Raw genomic sequence first — 23,310 nt, 5'->3', positions numbered from 1 at the left:
TATTGGCCCGCTTTGTTTTTATACATTTGATTTGCTTATCAGTGTTACTGCTGGCAATCCACACTGTGGTTTTATGTAATATGGCCCATTGTGGAGAGCTAACATCATTGGTGCTTAAAATTTTGGTATGAAGCACCTTCCAGAGTTGCCACGGTGATAAGCACTATCTACGTTTCCAAAATAAATAAATGCATGGTATTCGTGCGTGCTCTGGGGGCAGGACATGTGCATTTTTCACGTTCATGCGTGTGAAAACTTGGCCCTAGGCCTTTGGGAATACTGCACCTTCTTTCCAGACAGGAGGGCAAGCAAGGACAGGCATATACCAGGCAGAGCCACAGACATGTAGATGCACAAGGTAGCAGAGCTGAGGCATTTATCATTAGCTTGTGGTTAGTAACACAGCAGAGAAACTCAAGCACCACCCAGTTTTCTGACTATTATTCATTTTTTTATCTTGTCAGGCACCTGGAAAGGATTTTTTCATAGGTAACCAAAAAATAATCATACGATAGGAATTAGTGATTTATTTAGTTTTAACTTTCAGTGTGAAAATGTCTATAAAATGCAGATAGATATAGTTTGGGGAGGAATTAGGGCAGTGATCCTGTAAACACTTCTGCTCGGGAAAGCCATAGCTTGCAGGATCAGCCCATTAGTCAACAGAGGAAAGTTGTTTGTCTTATTCTGGCTTTAGATTCTGTGGTCTCTGGGCCTACTGCTGTAAAATGCTGAACACCCACTCTTTGCCCAGTCACTGGGAGCTGTGGGTGTTCAGACTCTCTGCTCAGGATCGGGACCTCAGTGCTCCCTCCTGAAAACATAACGTAGGGCAAGTGAGACGACAAGCATTGTCATGTTTGGCAAGCGTGGTTTGGTTTTAATTTATGGTGATACCCCAAAGTGCAATGATAAATATTATAAGCGGAGATGGTAGCCCCTCCTTTTACTGAGGTAGGCTGAATCTTTCCATTATTAGCCCCTAAAGTTGTTCCTAACATTGCCAGACTTTAACCATTAGGGCTGAAATTTTCTATGCCAGGGGTCCACTGGCATTGAAAGTTCAACCAAACAGCTGCTTAGAAGAAGCTGGGCACTCATATACTACACTCATGAGTGCGGTGTGAGATCCTTATAAAGAAGAGGAGAGAACTGAACTTATTGGTGAGAGCGGGCCGATTGTCTGCAAAAGTTTCCAAGACTGGGCAGCTTGGACGGTTTGGGACTGGAAAGCTGGTTTGATGGGTTAAACAGCTTCTCTTCTAGAGAAGATGCTGGGCACTCATGTATAACTCAATTTAAGTTGTCTATATGAAGTATCCAACTCACTTGAGTCTATAGAATGGGGTTGTAGATCTCATGAGAACAGACTCTGTCAACATATTTCCCAGTGGTGCTGGTTCTGGTGCATAATTGGAAATGAAGAAAAGGTATCCAAATGCTTCAAGAACTTTACTAAAGGTCTGATTCAGCTCTAGAATAGGCTGAAGACAGGGGGGAAGGAAGAAAGGTTCTTATTTTTTTCCAAACTGGCTCACCAATCCCTAACTGAGAGGCAAATACACCCCAGTATTTTCAGAAGAATGAAATTCCATTTTCTCACTACAAACAGTGTCTCTAAAAAATGTCTCATGCATGAAATAACAACTGTGAAATGCTTAATTAGGCAGGGTGTCATCTACTCATTTTCCATAGTCTTTTAGTGAAATTCACAGGGAAAATTACTTGAGCAGTTGCCTTTCAAGAACCTCCGGTATGGTTGCATGTTACAGTTGCTATATCAGCAGAAGATGGTTTTAAAAAGATATTGATAAGGCTCTGATCCTGCTCAGATTTATGTGCTGTGAAGTTCTTGCACAAATGTCTGTAGAATCTAGGCCTTATTTTGTTCTCTTGATTCCAAATACCCACCTGAACACAGGGGAAGTTCTTATCCAGACCTTCACAGCTGATCCTCTCTCTAGAATAGCTTGTCTATAACAGTGGACCCCAAATCTGAGTGCCCCAACCTCAAACTTTGGGAGACAGAGTATCTGAGTTCAAACATTGCTGTTCAGGCCCGTCTTTAGTTTTGGGTTATGATGATTTTTAAGTGAACATTTTTGCCTGTGAAATATCAGAGGCTGGAAACTTGTTTTGTATATTCCTTAGGGCAGTGGGACATCTGCAGTGTTTTACCATGCTGTCCCTATTCTGTACGAGTGACTTCAGCCCTGATCTGGACTTTACTGTATCACCAACCTTACTTGGAGACAGAAGTAGTTATTATTATTTGTTCAGTGGCAACAGTGTACTACTCTTTGCTTCAGTCCCCCTACCAAATCAGAACTATCATTCAGAGACCATTGTGATGAGTATAGGACACTAAGGGAAAAAGATAGACATTTATTTGGGGTCTTTGTCAGGTCTATGTTCTTCAGTCACAGAATGAAATGTAAGGGCCTGATTTTGAATTTGCTTATACTAGTGTTAGGAGAACCAGACCCTAAGTGACCTGAGTTCCTTGCCCTACCTCTGGATCTTAAGGCGCACTGCAGAAACTGCTAACTGTGCAGGCTTCAGGGAGGAGTGTGTGAGGGATACTTCAGCATGGAACTTCTTGCTCAGCTCCGGGAGTTGTGAAAGAAATCCAGCAAAGGCTTGAAAAGAGGGACTGTCTACCTGCAGTCCTATAAAAGATGTGGGTCATACCAGTATTTGCACAGAGCCCAGTCTTGCACAGGCAAAATTCCCTCTGAAGTCTCTGCTTCCGCTGTAGTCAATGGGAGTTTTGCCCAAATGAAGAGTTTGCAATTAAGTGTGAGATGGATGGGAAAGACTCTAGTGGGCAGAGCAAGCTACCAAGGCCATGCAATAAATGCTTTGCTTTAGTATAAGGAAGAGAGGCGCAACTCGCACAGGTTCCAGCTGGCACAAGAAAGACTGCGTGGGACTAGCCCAGAGTAAAGTTGGGTGGTAAAATAAGCATATACCATAACTGGGCAGGGGAGTCCAATAAAACATTAATTAAAAGAATAGCGAGCATCATAGCAAGGGTGAAGGCAATGCTAATTTGCTTTGCAACCTGATCAAATGGAACAACTGGCCCTGAGGGATGCAGGCACTTTGGGGGTTGATTGCCAGAGTTAATTCACAGCTTTAACTTTGCAGCTTCGCTGCAGGCAGAACTCGTCCCAAGTGAGCTAAAACTTTCAATGTACTTATTCTATCAGAAGACTTTCTTTTGTGACTGCCTAATTAATGAGGTTCATATCATATTAATATGGGGAGAAGTTAGCTGCCTTAAAGGTGTGTCAATATATACATTTTTCTGGGTAAAGCGGTTTGCCTTTGGCTACTCTAAAATATAAAAGCTATTAATTAAAGCGTAGAATACTTTGAAAAAAAAAGATTGGATTCCTAAAGTCTAGGGAGGGAAATTGCTAGAGAAAATAAGCCAAATGTCTCAATAAATTGATATGCTAAAATGCTTAACTAGAAGTATTTTAAAGATTTTTCATAAAGGCTTCACCTACTTTTCCCCCCTCAAATGATACAGTCAAGTGATCCCAACCAAACTGTTATTTAGTCAAATAAAACTAAACAAACAAACCCCTCTAAGACTTGCTCTTGCAAGTTGTTCCACAGTTGTATGTATTACTGTTGGGCCCGTAGAAGCATAGTAAGAGACTGTCTTTGTTCTGGGGACCTTGCAATCTAAATCAACCAGCCAAAGAAAGAGTGGGGGGAAGGAAGTATTATTACACCCATTTTACAAATGGGAAAGTGAGGCAGAGAGAGATTAAGGGTCAGATTTTCAAAGGTATTTAGGCATCACAAGATGCAAATAGGCATCATTGGGTGCCAAAACACCTTTGAAAATACAGCTCTAAGACCCAAATCCACAGAGGTATTTAGTCTCCTAGTGTCCATTGATTTCAATAGATGTTAAGAAACTAAATACCTTTGTGGATCTGGGTGTGAGTGACTTGCCTGTGCTCACACAGGAATCCTAGAACAGAGCCTGGAAATGCACCAGAGGTTCAGAGTCTCAGCCCAGTGCTTTAACATATGACTATTCTTCCTCTCTAGGGTATGCCTAGGTAGAACAACTAGCAGTATTGGGGCCTAAATTACTCTTTCTCCTGGATTTCCCAGTGGATCCCATGTTTTCGGCTCCCACTTGACAAATTCTGATCTTGTTCTCCTGCCTCCTTGTTTCTAAAGGAGCAGAGAACAGCTGCTGTTTATTTCCTTCCTTTGCAGTTCACCTGCATCAGCAATAGAGTGACATGCTGGGGCTTTACAATTGTCACTGAATTTCTGCATGAAACTGATGGAGCACCTCATGGTATCCTTCTTGGAGTAGCCTGAGCAAAAATGCTCCTCTGCTCTGACAGTCAGTGTCCTGGGGCACACAATGAGTTCAATATTCAGGGGGAGGGAGGGGTGAGAGAAATCCCTCAGTTTAATTGTCTTGCCTGGCTGGTGAGTAAGGCCAGCTGATGTTCATCAGAAAGCTGGCTGGAGCAAGCTTGGGTCCTGAGTAAAATGCAGACACACCTGTGGTTGCTAAGGGAGGGGTCTGAGTCTATATATATGGCTATTACTCCTCTGCTTCAGAAGTAGTAGAGGGAGGAATATGTCACAGTAATGGTGTTGTGGGGGTTGAAAGAGGCTAGAGCTCTCTATAGCTGAACTGGTGTTGAAGCAGCTACTAGCTCAGGGATAGATGAAGGGTCCTATTTCCCTAAGTAGGTAGTAGCTAAATCTCATGTGGGGGTGGGGGGCATTTAGCATGCAACAGCTGACTAGTCCCTATAAGATGATAAAGCTGCTTTGGAGAATGGGGTATGGATTGGCTTGAGGCCCCCTGCATTTGCAGCCCAGTGGGGGGGTGGAGGGCCTCTGGAGTCATAATGGGGGTAAGGAGGAAGCATCTTGTAGCATAGAGACTGAGCTGCTACTCTGAGTTGGGTTGAAAGTTAGAAAAATGGCTGCTTATAGATCTCTAACAAATACAGCACATGGGATTTTCACATAACACTTGGCTGAGATCAAGTTACATTATAAGTGGGTTACCACTGCCCCTCTAACAAAGTGTTCCACAGGAGGTTTCTCTCCTTTTAGGAAGGGGGACTACAAAAGCACATTTTTTGTTTAAGCCCTACATAAACAATCCCTACTTAAGAGGGGAAGAAGAATGCTAACTCAGATCATTGCAGTTTTAAAGTAGGCTAAACTTTTCCAGGGGCCTAAGCAGCTTAAACCTCTTCACACTATAGAGTTTATTCCAACTATAATGACAGAATCTAGCTAGTGCCTTAACCTTTCACCTCTGGAGAGGGCGAGTCGACTCCTACTTTGGGTAACAAATGAAAGAGTCTGGAGAACTCCTCTTAGTTCCCACTTGTCCACAACACAGAACCACAAGGTTGGTTTAATAGTCTCAGCTAAGGAGTAAGGGCTATTTTGGGTCAGGACAGACAAACCGGCAGTAGTCTGGGAAGCTTCCATAGCAGATGTCTTATATCTGGTACAAACCTGTGCAATTACTCTGTATTAAACACACTTGCAAACTACTTGGGGAGATGGAAGACGACCTACTTTCAGGAACAGTGCACTGAGCATTCTAGAAATGATTTGAGTGTTGTGACTCTGCATATGATGCTATTGTATCCAGTCTGCAGCCTTACACCCATTCAGAGGTAATTCAGTGCATAATGGTTTTGTAACACAAGAGAGTGGTGAAACACACATATGCCTATAGTAAGGAAAACAAATATGCATTGGGGCAGTAACTAGCTTTGAATAGGCCCAACATGTTTGGGGAGCTAAGTAGCTTAATTTACATAAGCTACTTAGATTCTAAACTTTTGGGGGGGCAGGAACCATCTTTCTGTGTGTATATGGTGCAATGTATAGTGAGGGTCCTGATTCATGACTGGGGCTCCAAGGTGCTCCCACAATACAACTAATAATCTAGCTAGAACTGGGATGGATACCTTCCTATGCTGCCCACAATTAGCACTGTTCAGTGTGTGTTGGCCAGAAAAGGATGCCCCTTGGAGAGTGGTACAATTTCTACCTCTCCCGAGCTTTGCATGCAGAAGTTATTTGCAAGGTGGCCTATTGTCTGAGGCTCACAAACTTGTTTTACTTATTACATGACCTAGATTCTTGCAAGGACTGCCAGAGGGGAAGCCCAACGTTACTCTATTGCTTCATGGAAACCACCCAACTTAAATGGATTACTCCTTTGCCATGGGCTGACTCCTTTGCCATGGGCTGACTTGCTTATGCAGGTTTGCTTCACTAATGAACGTTTATTACTACACAAGGAAGAATATTATACTAAAACCATCTTGTTCACAGCACAGCCTCTCCTACCCCATACTCCCTTCCTGGAGTTCACTACAGGCTCTTCTTTTTTCTATGTTGAAAGACCCAACTATAGATTAAGCATAGGGAAGAGAGAGACTCTGAAGAGGGGGTGATGTTACTATAGTGACAGGTATCATTCCTGAATAGGGTCTTGAAAATGGTCTTACTGTCCACTTGGTCCCATAGTCAGTAAAGCCACAAGTGTGCTATGCTTGGAGCCAGCACTGTAGGCCTCTAAAATCCCTTAAACTGCCTCTCCATTGGATTGAGTGAGGCTGTGGTAGGGTTTGCCTCTACAATTGCTCTTGAATTTGGTCCATGGAGGAGTAGGATTTCCCCTCGGTCCTGGTTCGGAGTGAGGGATTTAGGATTTCATTGTACACATCTGAGGGCAAGAATCCACAAGGGTGGATAATGGAGGCTGTTTGAAGGTTTGGAAAATGAGTCAGGCTCTGAAAAACCATGAGACTGGCTTTAAAATCATGAGATTTTAAAATAACACATTTGGAGTTCTTTGTATTTGCCTTATGGCTTTTGAGCCACTCGGGGTCACATTTTTCAAGGTGTTCTCCCCAACCAATGGACCTGGCAACTTATTTTTTAATGAGAGATGAGAGTCTGGTATAGTCACGTGACTCCAAGGCCTAGGGTTTTTCTTAAAACGCCAACTATCATGAGATGCAAGATAACATCACAAGAGTTGGCAATAGTGACTACACAGCAATTCCATAGTTTGTCTAAAATTGAAGTAATTTTAGATTAAGGGAAACAAAAAAGGACAAAAGTAAAGTCTCCACCAAAGAGTCCCAGATGCCAAACTTCTCACAGAAGCCCCAAATATTTTACTGGAGGTCTTTCCAGGGCCCCTAAGACACTGGAGCAAAAAAATCTTTAAAAAGCAGGGGACAGTGGGAGAAGAAAAATAAAGGTTGAGAGAGATCATTTGGAATCTTGAAATGTGATACACTTAGAGGACTAGACCTGGATGTTCACTCTACAAAATCGCTGTTGCATCTTGAAAAAGTGACATGAGTTTCCCTTTCAACTATCAGTCAGGTCTTTCTGGTGTCTCTCATTTCAGTGTATCAAGGAATTTAAACCACTATTTTAAAAAATGTAAATTATAAGAACACAGTAAGCTTCAAAATGACTGTAAAGTAACAACGCCTACATCTGGTAAATAGGAATATGTTCACTGCTGGCTTAGGGAGCCAAAAACTTTTACACTCAGCTGTGGAATATAACAGGTGTCTGAGGATATGAAAAGTACAAATATTATCCCATTATTTCCAGGTTTCCAAGAAAAACAAAGCCTAACTGTATGAAAGCCATGCATGGAAATTTTACTTCTTACCAACTGAAAAATTGGTTTAGAGTCTGTAAAGCAATTACTTTGCTATGCCTATGTGGGGTGCCTTTTCCAAAGAGCTTTAGAGTCCCAGAGTTGCACTGGATTTTTGGAAGAAACTTTGAGGCAGACTCTCAGCTGGTATAAATCAGCATAGCTCTATAATAGCCAATGGAGCTATGCCAGCTTATACCGGCTGAGAATCTGGCCCTCTGCCTGCTATATTAATGAAGTTTGCTACCTGTTGTAATAAAATGCAAAGTGATTCACGCATCATCTCAGGTGATCTGCTCCTAAAACCTGATCTCCAAGAAATGCTGAATTTTAGCTTTAGTGGGGCAGGATTCAGTTAGAAATGCAACCCCTGTTAGTAACTGGGGCTTGTTTCCCCCAGGGACTGAAGTGGAAACACATGAAAATGACATCTTCCCTTTTTGTTTGTTGTGGAATTATTATTTTATTTTTATTTTTTGGCCAGAGAAGGCTAGAAAGAAAGGAGCCAGGATGCAGGGGGTTTAGCTCTTGAAACTAACCAATGATCCAGACTATGTAGTAGTTTGAACCAGATGGGTAAAATGGAAGTGAAAGTATCTGTCCCTTATATATCTGATACTCCTGGGGAAAATAGAGCCATAGTCCACTGGATAGTTATGGTGAAGAAAGGGACCTGTGGCTAGCTCAGATCATGTTCCTTCTCCTGGCATGGCCATCTGTTCAGGTACTAATAAAATAGTTTTGGTCACCTGCCAAAGAAGAGGGAAGTGATTTAAAGTTTTTCTGACCCCCAAAGACCAAGATCAAATGACAAAATATGGCAAGGGAAAACAGAGCTACAAAGGTGAGCTAGCAGCCTCTAGTAAGGGGTATATGTTAATATAGAGCAAATATCAAAAAGCTCTTAAATGGAAGTTTCAGCATTTCCCCAACCCCATCAATACACTAGCCTGTGGGGAGGGGGTTAATCAGCCTGGGAGACTTAAGACAACCCAGGGGCAGCTGATGGACCATTTTCTCTGAGCCCCCCTCCCCTGACAGTCCTGTTAGGGCAGGCGGGGATCTGCACCCCCCTGGAAGGGATGGCAGTGTGGCCAATAGAACCTGTAGATTTCATCCCCTTTCCTCAAGATCACCTGGAAGCGAGGAATGTTCATGTGAAGGTCCTGAGTGTAGCAACATGCATGGAATTTGGAGGAAGGAACACAGGTTTCATGAAGGTAGAGTTAGGAGGAGACACCAGGAAGTTGTTCCGTGTGCACATGGCTGGAATACCAGCTGCAGTTGTAACATCTCTGTAAATAGATGTTGATAAAGACCTAGTTGTGTTTTACAAGCATGAAGTCTTTACATATTATTACCCAGCATGTGTTACATGAAAACCTGGACCCCTTTTTCCCGCCTCTGGGTCCCTGGTAACATGGCTACTTGAGTGCTGCCATTAGGACGTGCACCAGAACGCCTTAGGATGAAGTTTAGCAGCACCAGAGGAATCTCTGCATAAAAGTTTCTCAGCCTGAGGTCATATTACCTTTTCAGCAAATCCTCTGCTAGTCCCCACTGGGGGACAATCTACCTGCCACATCCCGACATGAGGACTTTTGACTCCACAGAGTTCTCTTGATGGGGTCTGGAGGGAGCCAGGAGTGGCTGGTTTGCTCCTGTTGTGCTGGCAGAGGGAGATCTATGCATGGGAGGCTCCTTCTGCATACAGATCAGGAGGAGTGAAAAGGGGACAAGGTCTTGGCCTCTCTTATTTGCTACCAGGCATGAGTCGACATGGCCTTTTAATTTGCTACCTTGCATACCAACATCCTCCATGTCAATACACTTCTAGGAGTAGGCTATGTTTAATGAAACTCTTCCCCCTCTCCTGGCTGGATGACTGTAGTACAGAGACATTCATTGACAATGCCAATTGTTTTCAATTTCTCAGCAGCATACAGGTAGATTTCAAATAACTTGACTGATCAGACCTGACCTCTGAATGTTCAAAAGAATCCTTAGTCAAGTTAAATTTGGGGCCTACCCTTCTTGACAAGGTACCTCTTTAAGAAAAGAAGTGGTTACCAAAATTGTTTGGCAGCTCCAAGAAATTCTAGTAGCTAATTTTGCAATACAGTCAATAGCTCCTGCACTAGTTGCACCACAAAGCTACAGTAGCTCTGACTGTGAATTACAGTGATTTGTCAGCTGTAATATATAATATAAGCCCAACTTGGGTTTTGATACTTTTGCCAGCGACATGTAAAAGAAAATATTTGACACAGGCTGCCTAAGCCAGGTTTAGTAAAAGGAAAGAAAAAGCCAACTTGACCTGCCCCGATTTATTTCATGCTGTAGTGAAACCAGCCCACTGAGTGGATTAGAAACCGATGAAAATGTTTTATCAATTGTATAACTCAGCATTAAGGCTGGGCTTTTTCCACCTTGAAATTCCAGCCTGACACCTTATGTTAAATAGGGAAATAATCTACTGTGTGTTTTCTTATTGAATGATCATTCTTTCCTTTTCAGTAGTCTCTTTGTTCTTTATTAAGATAATTTTTTCTCATTGCAATTGCTACAGTTGGATAGTAAGAATTTTCTGCCCTGAAAGGGAAAATGATTATATTGACTAGAGCAGAGGACTGGGAATCAGGACTCCTCCGAGTTTATACCCCACTCTTCCACTGGTTGCTGAGACCTTCAGACAAGACACATAACCTACCTATACCTCAGTTTACCCAGTAGTAAACTGGGTATAATGACACTTTCCTAATTCATTAGGGTTTCTGTGAAGTACACTGAACTTATTCAGTGAAAGGTGTTATGTAAATGTAAATAGCTTTAATGATAATAATAGATCATTTGCTTGCAATTTCCTGTCAAACGCCCCAGTCTTGCAATGAGATCCTTGCAGGCAGCTCTGTGCCTGTGTGAAGCCTCATTTTCTTCCATGGGGTTCTGCACTGGCTTGTCTTACTGAAGAATCAGGTCCAAACTGGCAACACAGGCATGTTAAGACAGTGTTGCCTAATGAGAAATATGCAAGGTGATGCATAAGCACCCATGCAATTATGCTCTTTTTTTTCCTCTGGGTCCACATACACTTGGTGACAAGATCCAATAGTGCTGAAGGTTAATTGTGGCTCCAGGAAACTAAGTTTTTCCTCTTTGTTGTTAAACTTAATTGTGGGGAGGGGGGAGACCCTGCTATCCAAACCTCACTGGAAACATTTGAAACAGCTGCTTAAAACAAACGTATGTTTTTAAAAGAACAAAATAAGTGAACATTATGTTCTGAGATACTTCTCCTTTTGAAAATGGCTTGAGAACAGAAAAGTAATATATTAATTGTCATAGAAGCTGCTCCCAGAGCAACAACAGGATTAGGATTAAATATGATTTTCACCAAGAGTGGAATCCTGATTCTGCTCTCACATTGATGTAATTACATCGACGTCAGCAGCTAACTCCCAGATTTACACTGGGGTGATATGGGTCAGAATTAGGCCTGTGAGCACCTAACATTAAGGGCAGGGGTGGGATGGCTGAGGAAGTGTAGGGTGGAGAGTAAGCAAAAGCGAAGTTGCCTGTTCCAACCTTATCTGTTCATTGTCCAGGAGAGAGAAGAAATTCTCAATGATACAGATTTGCCAGGAGAGGGAAAAGGAATGGAACAGAGCTATAGAAAGGAGAGAACACCATGCAACAGGCTTGGCTGGGACTCTAACTTTTCTGACCTTTCCTTGCTGCACCATCCACCATCTTAATGAGAAGAATAGCTGGTGACTTCAGGCCAGCAATCTCAGTTTAGTTCCAGATTGTTGCAAGTATTTTCCTGTGTGCACTGTTTAGAGAGGGACAGAAAGAAAACCCCATTCCAAGTCAAGCTTAAATGGATCACCCTTGAAATTACACCAGAATTCCCACTCCCAGACCAGGGATTATTAGCCTTGAACACAACTCGTGGAAAAGACATAACAGTTAGGCTCACGTTGTGACTGATGAGCTGCCTAGGACTGTCTGGCATATTCATTTCTAACTCCATCCTTTAGCTTTCTTTCATTCTTCAGCCAAGAACCACAAGGGACTGAATATGTGAGGGCTTCTACCCAATTATGCCTCTCTTTAATGGCATTAGGAAACTTGAAAGCAGTTCAATACCTAGCAGAGGTAGATGGAATATTAGTATCTGAGAAGATTTATGTTCATGACCTTCTGGATGTAAGGTGACAGAACAGCCCATGCTATGCTACATCTGATATGCATATTCATGGCTCGTTTATTCATGAAAGAAATGACTGGATTAGCAATAGTTTGAAGGACGTTGAGCATGGAGTTGAAAGAGACTCTCAAGTTGTTCACCAGACAAATTAGAACTCCATCATCTTTGTAATAAATTGGTACCACTGTAAACCTTGCATATCATTGTTGTTATTGGAAATACTATGTTGTATTTTATTGGATTGGAAACATTTCACAGCGATCAAACTGTCAATTATTTTAGCACAACACATGGTTTCTGATGTTGATAGATGGTGATTCTAAATAATTTTTATAAAGTGTTTCTACTTCCAGTGGTGTCATGAAGTCTGCCTGCCTCTGAAATATTGTGATTTTTTTGAAGCACTCACTTGATAACACTCTTTAATTGTAACATTAATCTGTGTCAATCAAATGCTTGCAGACTTGTTATATAGATTTTTTTTTTTAATCTGAGGTTTTCGGGGTGGGGGAGAATATTAAGATCATACAAAACTGTTGGTACCCTCTGAAGATAGAAGTGATGCCAGACTTGCAACCAATCACAAAAATGCATGTTATGAAGTATAACAAAAAGATATACCTTGCTCACTAATGGACTCTACTTCTATTCAGAACAAGGATGTCTTCTGACAACTAATTTCTCTCAGTAACTGTAAAGCGCAGAAGGGAAAACAGCATCTAGTTTAAACATCTGAAGCAGAGATCCAGACCTTTTGGACAAATAAAACACCAAGTAACGAGTATCTCTCTTATAGTATGTCACATCTAGACTTCTCCACAGGGATAAAAAAAACCATGGCATGGTCATAGTTGGCCTGGATCAGCTGGCTTGGGCTTGTGGGGCTTGAGCTCTGGGGCTGAAAAAAATCACTGTCTAGACTTTGGGGTTCAGGCTGGAGCCTGAGATCTGGGAACCTGCGAGGGTGGAGTGTCCCAGAGCTCGGGTTCCAGCCTGAGCCTGAACATCTACACAGTGATATTTCAGCCCCAGAGCTTGAACCCCACAAGCCCAAATCAGCTGACCCTGGCTAGCCACGGCTGTGCCACTGGTTTTTTATCCCTATGTAGACATACCAAAAGTGTTTTCCCAAAGGTAGGTGACTATTTCCCCCTATTTTATTGATGGGAGAACTGAGGTACCAAGAGATTAAGTGACTTACCCAAGACCTCACAGTGATGGCTTTCATGCCCTATGAACTATATTTCTTCCCAGGGTACATGGTGTGATGGTTGAACCTTAAAATATTCAGCGGGTGTCTTGGCTCATCATTTTAACTCTCTAATCTGAACCCCTCAGGGCCAGATTTGTGTTGGAAAGTTCATAAATCTTCCTGAGATTTCCATCACTTCCCGGCCCAGCCAGAAGATGCAAAACTGGCCAAGGGAGAAATCACACGAGCAAAACAAAACTATTGAGACAGGACTGAACCAACCCTACCCCCACTGTCAAATTTAGGGGATCTGGATCAGCTCTTCCACACTCATGTCCCCCTTTAATTACAACCTCTGAAAAGGTTCCATTTGAGTTGGCTCTAAATTTAGCCACAGCTCATGTGGAGCTAGAGGGATGGCCTTACTTTATTGAACTGATTCACCAGCTCTCAACAAGATTTACACTATAAAGTGCCAAGTTATCAACAATGTGTTGCTGTGTATTGCTCCCTGATCTATCTCTGAAAATATACTAGAAGATGTAATGAATCCTCGGCCATCTAGGAATCCATCACACTTCAGGTGTCTGCTAAACTGAAGCTCTTACTGCTACCCCAGTATTTGTGGTGTCACTGTCAACTTCAAATGGGTCAGTCCTGCAGCTAGGTGTAAAGATAAGGCTTTCTGGTGAGGCGAGGCATATGGAAGGCCCAAAAGCAAAGATTGCTCCTGTGCTTGTCCTGCAAGTTTCCACAAATGCAAACTGATGGACATAGGTGCTAACTTCCCCTCTTTCCTGTGGATGCTCAACCACCCCTCCCCCCTGCCCCTGCCCCTGCCCCTGCCCCTACTCCACCCCTTCCATGAGGCCCTGCCCCGCCTCTTCCCACCCCTTCCCCAAAGTCCCTGCCCCAACTCTGCCCTCTCCCTGCCAATATTCCAGGTCCTTCCCCAAATCCCCGCCCCGGCCCTGCCTCCTCCCCTGAGCGTGCCACGTTCTCACTCCTCCCCTTCCCTCCCGGAGCATGTTAACGCTGCCAAACAGCTGTTTTGCAGCGGTCGGGCAGGAAGCGCTGGGAGGTAGGCGAAGGAGCGGGGACGCGGCGCGTTCAGGGGAGGAGGAGGAGGTGGGGCAGGAGGTGAGGAGAGCTTGGCTGCCAGTGGGTGCTCCAGCCTTGGGGCACCTACGGAGTCAGTGCCTATGCTGCTGGACCAGAAAAGAGTGTCTGGGTCCTCTCTCAAGATTTCTGATTCCTATGAAATTACACCCCAAGAGCCTGATTCTGCCACCCTTACTCACATTAGTGATATTTGTGAGTTAAAGCACCAACCAATGTGAGTAACAGTGGCAGAGCTGGCCCCTCAGTAGTATGGCACGTATCCCTGTTTATACAGCATGCAGCCTGTTTCAGCAATTAAGCCGGTTTTATATGTGCACGCCTGTTTCAGCAATTAAAGCAAAAATCTTTATAGCCCTTTTGGTTTGAATTGGGCTGGTTTCAAACCCAGGTACTAAAATGGATAAAATTATCTTGCAAAGCAAAGGAATTACTGTATTCCAAACTCCTCTGCATCATGTTATGAAAGACACAAGGATAATATTTGTATAAATTAAAGCTATTGGACATGTATGGTATTTCAGTAACTGCTTCATTAAGTTGTTCTCCAGCCCTGAACATCCCCCGATCTATTCAGCAGCATTTTTCTATTTTAAATTTAATCTGTCCTGCTGAAGAATGAAAGCTTAAAAGGAATTGCCTCTTTAAATTAAATGTGAAAAAATAACAAGGGTGAAGTTTTTGCTGTAGTGAATGCAATCTATTATGTTTTAAATTTCTGGGTTACCAGTACTTTCATATGTGCGCAAATGTCATCGTTCAGCAGTATATTTCTTCACTGTCTTCTACTGATCCACTATTACCCAATAATTTGTTCATTGAATCATAGGTTATAAAACCAAAAGGGGGCATGGTGATTATCTACCTTGATCTCCTGCATAGTTCATAGGACTTCCCTAAATGAATCCCTGTCTTTCAGAAAAGTATTCAATCTTTAATTAAGAATTGCCAGTGTTCCAGTGATGGGGAGAACCCATCCACCACAACCCAAGCTAAACTGTTCCAGTGGTTAATTACCTTCACTGTTAAAAACTTGTGCCTTATTTTGAGTCTGAATTTGTCTCGCTTCAGCTTCCAGCCATCGGATTTTATTATACCTTTGTCATCTCGAAGAGCCCTCTATCAAATTTCTATTCTGTTATAAACTGTGGTAAATTCACCTCTTAACCTTCTCTTTGGTAAGTTAAATATATTGAGATAACTGAGTCTTTTTTGCTACCAGGCATGTTGTCTAATCCTTCAGTCATTCTCATGGCTCTCTCTGAACCCTCTCCAATTTGTCAACATCTTTCTTAAATTGTGGATATCGGAACTAGACACGGTATTCTAGTAGTGGTCATGGGAGGGTAAGTCCAGTATTGTCTTCTATTGTGATAAGAACTTAATGTTTTCAAAGAAACAAAAGAGAATTCAGGATTTATACAATGGAGGCTGAAGATCATAACTCCAGTGATAAGCAAATTTCTGGATGTAGCATTACCAAGAGTTTGTGGTTATATGTGGATATACAGGACATGGGTAGAAAAGGCTGTCAGTCATTTAGACTGTGTTTGTGTGATGTCATCTCAGTGCATCCCAATGTGGTAGAAGGTTGGCTGGATGAAATGGAGCTTTCCCTGTATTTTACTATTGGGAGGGTCCCTGTGGGTTTCTGTATGAAAAATCCATGGGAAAAGAGAAATACAGTCTGGGAGGGAAATAAAGCTGTGTCATTGAGAAACCAACTGATATCTCAAGGAAAGCCATTAATTCATCAAGCATAGCTGTTAATTAAAACAGAAACCTCATCTTCAAGTCTTTCTAATTCACAGCAAGCTTCTTCATTTGCTAAAGGTATAATCTATCCCATTACCAGCAGCTCTAGCAGGCTGTGGCTGCTTTTGAAACAAAGTTGTTAGTTCAGAAGTGGAGCAGAAACACCCCTTCCCTGAGGTCCCAGGCTCTTGGCTGAAGAGCTTGTACCTTTGCTGTACTGTGTGTGCAGGGTGGAGCAAACTGATTGAAACAAAGCTAGATACTGATAGGAGCTTAATTACTGCTGCAATGTTTCTTCTTGCTGTGTTCAGCTGCCTCTTGACAGAAGAAACCTATCAGCCCCGTGGTTGGTAATCAGGGATGAAATCCTAGCCCCATTAAAGTCACTGGAAAACTCACATTGACTCCAATAGGGCCAGGAGCAAAACATAGCCATAGACTGCACAGTCAGGATCCATAGCCAGTTTTCTTCCTGGCCCCTGAATCATGTCTGCTGGTTCAGCCACCAGATCCATTCACTAATTGTCTGGATAAACTCAGTCAACCAGATCTGGGAAGTGGATGTGGCATCACTGCCAATATTTGTAGCAAGGGGTTCCTGCACACACACAAAAAAAGCCTGTGACAAACTGTGTATGGTAGGGGTACCTGTGCTGATTGGTGGAGGAGTGAAAGATGAGGCAAACCTATTCATTTGTTTTTTTTTCTTGTATAATCAAAAATGTGTTCTCCTAACCATAACCATGGAGGGAGACAGCAGCACTTGGCAAACAAACTTCTATTAAGTGCATTTGCTGGAAATGTTTATGCTTTGTGCTTGACAACTATCCTGAGTATATTGAGAGTATTGCGCAGTGTTCCAGCTTGCATAATTGTGAATTGGGAGCAAAGTCCTGGTAGGGGAAGGTGAAATATCTTTCCCTGGGATTTTTTTTTTTTAATACTTGCCATTTGGAGCAATCTGGTCCAATCTAAAGGCAAAATATTTGCTCTTTGGCAGGATTTTCATGATTACCAGGGATTTTATCTCTGATGGGGCTGGTTTATCAGCATCTGTTGGAGTGTCTCTCTGGGGGAACTTAAACAGAGGCAGGGAAAACACCCTCCTCTTTCCTTCAGTTTAGCAGACATTTAACATGGGTTCCCTGCCTTCCCTCAAATCTTCCTTCCAGCAGCACATCCCTGTCTGGGAATTCTCCACCTTTTCCCCTTTCACTTCTGATTACTGCAGTTGTTTAAAGTGATATTTAAGCTTCTGTCAAACAGAAAATAGTCATTGGCTTTGTGAAGAATAAATTCACCTCAGCACTTCTAAAATGTGATCTATTTACTCACCTCCAGTATTCAGCTTTCCAGCTTGTGGGGTGACATCTGTGCCTACTCTCCTTGCATATGAGAAAGAAAGAAAGATCAGCACAGCAGCCTGGTAATGGGAATATGGACACTTGCCTTCTAGGTTGCCTATTGAAATCCCAGCCCAGATCAGTCATGGGTAGCAGCCAAATATCAAGTGGCTGTTCATTGGCCATGTAAAATGAATCTGGTGGTCAGTCTCATTCCTCAAGGACTAGTGCCCACATCAGAAACTCCACCACCAACACAAGTGACACCTTGTCCTCCTTGTTGAGAACCTCCATAGAAAGGCCACACATGTAATGGATGTGAGGAGTGAGCTACCCTTTTACCCAGAGGCTTTGTCCTTCTGGAAAGCAGTAAGGGTGGGAATGACAGACACAATGTGGGGCATGGGGGAGGCAGCATGGGGAAAACTTGTCATCTTGGTACTGTCCTTGTTCTGTGGTTAAATGGAAGGTGTCAGTCTGCAGCTCTGTCATCCCTGGCACCTTGCCCCAGCATTAAATTCCCACGCAAAAAAAAAAAAAAAGCCCTAAGGCAGGGAGGTTGAGGAGAGTGAGATAACAATATAAAGGAGACGGGGCCTACAGATTAACTCTGAAAAGAGAGTCTGCTCTGAGTTAATGAGGTTTTACAGGCAGCCCATGTGATGGGTACCATTGGTTGGATTCGGAGAAATGAGCTGGTGGTCCCTCACACCACAGTCTCAAGTTAGAGAACAGTTCCCATTATAAAACTGTCAGGCATAATTCAATATGGCATGATTGGAGTCTGCACTCCGCACTGAGCAGAGCCGGGGTGAGGCATAAAGACTAAATCACTCTTCTGACTCCTAGAGGGAATAGTCCCCATCCAGGTCAAGAATGCGCACAAAGCCTGAACTGGTGGCTGCCTGCACTGATGACTTGCTTCTTGATGGGTACCTGGCAGCCGTTTCCACCACTGCTACCGGTGTCTTTACCTTGCCAAGAAAACAGATGCAGAAATGCTGAATGGTTAGTCCATGCTAGAGGCAGGAGATGGACAGCACAATGCAATGAAGAGCTAGTTTATTTTTCTCTCCTATTTTTGTAAAAATCTTTTTTTATTTTTCCTGAATAGTTGTGCACTTATAGTTATCCCAAAGTTAGCAGGTTAGTTTTTGTGCCTTTCTGTGTATTGGAAGGGAGTATCTGCAAACTCTCCATACAACTTACTCTAATTACTTGCCAAACCTGCAACAAGGCATAAGCCCACATATTGTATGTGACATTACCAGTAGAGCAAGTGCTGGAATGCGAGGGCTCGAATAATTTGACAGCTAACATAAAGCACCATGATTTATATTTGGTTATATTGAGAATTTCTTTCCCCTCTTTGAGCACTTCATATAAACATTTACTTGGATCCTGGAACCTTGCTTAACCCTCAAAGTGCCACATCTATCTTTGTGTTTTTATTTTCAGTGGCCTACCCCAGAAACTCACTTGATTTGTAAACTGCAGATGATTAAACCAAAATAGCTTCACCTATAAATGGCTTCATCTGTAAACGCCGTGCTCTGGTAATTATGATATATTTACTGTAAAGTTCAATTGAAAACAGATTAGGGAAGAGACTTCTTTAAAAATACAAGATTCCATTGATTTATTAGAAACAGCATTGTTAGATTCGCTGCCAGAGACAAGAGGATAACTCCACTATGTTTAAGTTTGATCCAGATTACTTCATTAATTATTGAACGGAGTGACATGACCATACCATTTGCTTATTTCAAATTTAACTCTTACTTACTATTTCATTTTCTGTCTTGCCTTACTTTGCTTTCAAAAAGGCACCTTTTTATTTTGTGTCCCCTCTTGCTTTAAGCATACCTGCAATAACACAGAATCATGTCAAGAGAAAGCTGTAGCAGCTAGTACAAAGGATTGGGAATCAGGACTTCTGGGAGTTATTCCCAGCATTCCATGGTGGCTCACTGTGACACTTTGAGTTCAGTAGGCCCAAAAGTTCTCATGTGGCCACTCATTCTGGTGGCCTCCATTTTTGGGTGTCCAGCTTGAGAGGACAATTGGGAACCCAAAAATGAAAGGACAATCTGAAGATTTTGGCCTTGATCTCGCTGCTGTTCAACTTACCCAGCTATAAAATGGGTTTAGTTGTCAGCTTCCTAGAGATGTTGCTAGTTTGAATTCATTATCACTTTCACATATTTGGGGTTAAGATGTACTGCATAAGTGCAACGTATAAATTTGCCTTTTGAAAATGCAAATGAAACATCAGTACTGCAACGGGCTTGCATAGCAAGAATGACTGGCCATGTCAAAATGGGCTTATTCTTTGAAGTCCTGAACACCCTCCATTCCCATTGGCTTCAAAATTGGAGTGACGGATAGTTGCTGTAGCTGGCTCCACCACTGTACGATTGCAATCGTGCTAACCCGATGTGCAGACCTGATTTGATGGCAAGCATGACAAATTCTGAATTGAAGGGTAGTGTACAGTTTCTTTTAGGAGCATCAAGGGGTCGGATAAAGCTTTCTCTTGCCATGAAGGGATTGTTTGCCTTAGTGGTGTAGACTCACATTAGCAATGTCACAAGTTCAGAGTCTTTTGCCTGTGGCTGCTGCTAGTACCTTAAGTGGGGGGGGTGTAAAATTATAGTGAGGGGAGGGGAGATTGAGTGCTGGCTCAAAGGCCTGTTTATTTATAATTGAATTCTCTCCCAGCTCATTTAAAGCACAGGGTGCTGTTTTGTTGCTAGCAGTAACTTCTTCCTTACTGCCAAAGGGCCTGGTCCATTTCCTTTGAAATCAATGGCAAAGCTTCTATTAATTTCACTAGGAATGGGATTGGGCCCAAAGACACAAGGCTAAATTTTGTGCTGAATTGCTCCCCTGATGCCCGAGTGGAATTAATGGGATTGCACAAATCAGGACAGTACTGGGCAATAGTGGATACAGATTCCAGACACTTGAGGCCTATTTCTTGTGGTGCTCGGGCAAAATTCCCACTAAAGTCAATGGGCCTGATGCTGTTCTCTTACAGCGGTGAAAATCAGGAGGAACCACACTGAAATCAATGAAGTTACACTAGTGTGACACCAGAATCAGGCCCACTAGGAGTTTTGCTTGAGAGAGGCTGCCAGGTTGGATATTCAGTTTTCAGGAACAAACTGTGTGTGTTTGCATTTTGTGTATATATATGCTACCTGAGAATGTATGTATATATGGTCAAGTCTACACTACAAAACTAAGTCAACCTGAGTTATGTCGACGTACAGAAATTGAATCAGTTTTACATGTCCACACTTGTGTCGGCAGGAGCGCTTGCACCGATTTAGCTCTCAGTGCGGGGCATTGTGAGATGGTTTCTGAAAGGCAGCAGCAGTCGATGTAAGCAACGCAGCATCTACACTGACATGGTGTTGACCTAACTATATCGACTTATGTGCCACACCTCTTGCAGAGGTGGAGTTATTAAATCAATGTAGTGGGCAAGTTACATTGGTGGGACCTACATTTTAGTGTAGATGCTTACAGAGTTACTCTGTAGCATAGACCAGGCCTATATGTATATGTACACAATGTATATCATTGTCCTATAGTGGGGACTTTCCAACAGGAATATTGTAGGAAAGCATCCTCTTTCATCCTTATGAATAATGCCTTTTTGTGTGGACATCTCCCAGTATCACAGCGAAAGCAAGAGTCTGCAAAGAATGTGCAGTCAGTTAAATGATTTTATGTCAGAGCTGCTCAGTGACCTGGTCATTTAAGGAACTTAGCTTGTGCTAAGTTCTCTTCCCCAGCCCCCACAAAAAAAGTTTGAAACATGTTTCTTTTACGAAAGAATTAAACTTGGTAAAAGGACATAGCTTTTCTACCTTGCTCCCTGCCCCTCATGCCTCAGGATATCATAAATTTTTGATACCAATAAAACAGAATTTTTGATGAGCTGCTATTTTGCATTAAAGCAACTTTACATGCAAAGATTGCATAATAGGAAGTAAAATTGAATTTTGCCTCAGAACAAGTTCTTATTATTAATTTAAATGTTTTGTATATATTTTAGCAGCAGCTTATCATTCTATATATTTAATTTCTTTCAAGTGAGAACACTTAGCATTGGTTTCCTTATCTAAACAAATCTTTTAAGAGAACACATATATAAAGTGGAAATGTAATGTTTTGCATCTGTGCCTTAAGACAAATAGTGAAACTTTAAAAGAGGAAATAAAATGTTGAAGGACAACTCTATCTCTAAAACTTGGGACTAAAATACTGTGTGACAAAAGGACATGTCGGGTTTCTTTACTGTTTGATATATGGTTTTTCCTCTGCAATGTTTGTTCCAACCTTATCACTCCTAAGACTGTAAATACAGTAAACCCTCAGTGGAACGCTTGGTGCAAAGGATCTGCAGTATCTTAGCCCTCAAACCCACTGCAATCCATTTTCTAACACTTCCATACAACAAGATGGACAGGGCAAAACACACACATATATAAATAGTTCCTTCCATTCCATGAATGCAGTTGCAGGAGAGGTTTGTCACACTTCTTCAGGCCATGCTCAAAAATGTGCCATTTATTTAAGCTACCGTTAAAAAAGAAAAGAGAACAGACACCTTTTTTTAAAAAAAAGGAGAGAACAAGTCCAATGTAAGATTTTAAGAGACCACTGAATGCTATGTTCCACAAAACAGTAGAAAGGATTATGCAATAAGCTATTGGGGGTGAGGGGGATGTGCTTGAGTTTAAAAAAAAATCAGATTTACTGTAACTCTAATGGAGTGAAAAATAACCATTTTTTTAAAAAAAAGCTGTGGTCCATTTAAAGAGGAAAAGAGAAATTCTCATTTTTAAAACACGGGGGGAAAGTACTCTTAAACATCTTATGTTTTCGTATAAGTAGATCAGAACTACCAAAAAAAAAAGGAACTTATATTTGAGAAGATAGCAGCTGCACAAATGTTGACAGTTTGCAAAGCATTGTGACTTGGAAACAGCTCAAGCATGGGCTTATTGGAAGGCATGCACATATATGTCTCTTAAAGATAAACTCCTGGTGATCTGTAATGCCAGTGATTTGCAAACCCACTTGTCAGTCCCATTTCCAGTAACATGGCTGAGCAAAACAGTCCTGTCTTAAACTGCACAGACACGGAAAAATGTCTGCCCTTGGTTTCTTTGCTTATGGGGCTCCACCACGGGGGGAAAAAAATCTCCCTAGCTGTAAGATGTTTTATCTTTCTCCTCTGAAACCTGACACGAATACCCCTGAAGAGCTTCAATGACCTTGCTCTGTCAATCACCAAAACCAACCAGCCTGTTAGAGAGAGACGGGCGTTTAGCCAACTTAAAAAATTAAAACCTAAAACAGCTGGGAACAGTTATCTCGCAAGCCCTGGCTCATCCTAATAACACATCTAGGCTACCCACCCTAATGCTGAGCTCTCATCTACTGTATTGCAAGAGCAGCCAGCATCTCTGGAAAGTCTTAGCCTGGTGTTTCTATCTTTAGTCCAAAAATCTTCGCCTCATTCCTCTGTTGTTTTTTATTTAATCTAAGAAAATCATTTTACATGCTATCTTTTTTATTTAAAAATGTATATAAATTGCTTGGCACTTACGCGTTTCATTTTTTTTTTTTTTTAAGTTGCCAATTGTTTCCTCTCTCTTTATCTTGGGAGCAGCCCTACCAAGTAGTCACCTCTGTCCTGAAGGGAGAAAGCAACGCAAATCTCTCTACAGCTGTTAGCAATAGGGCTTGCAAAACGGCAAGATCAAACAAAATGATGTGATTTTATTTTCCCCCACTGAAGGGAATCTTTCTGCTGCACGACATGAGATCACAATGTAACTGGCGTCCTGCAGCCAAATTGTGGCATTTCAGACCTGGGCTTTATTTATATAGTAGGTGCATACACACAAGCCCATTGATAGGACAGTAATGAAGTCAGACAAATTGGCTTAGTGAATTTCAGGGAATC

This window comes from Terrapene carolina, unplaced genomic scaffold (genome assembly GCF_002925995.2).
Source record: "Terrapene carolina triunguis isolate 2854851 unplaced genomic scaffold, T_m_triunguis-2.0 Scaffold233, whole genome shotgun sequence".
Taxonomy (NCBI): Eukaryota; Metazoa; Chordata; order Testudines; family Emydidae; genus Terrapene; species Terrapene triunguis.
This window is presented reverse-complemented; position numbering follows the sequence as displayed.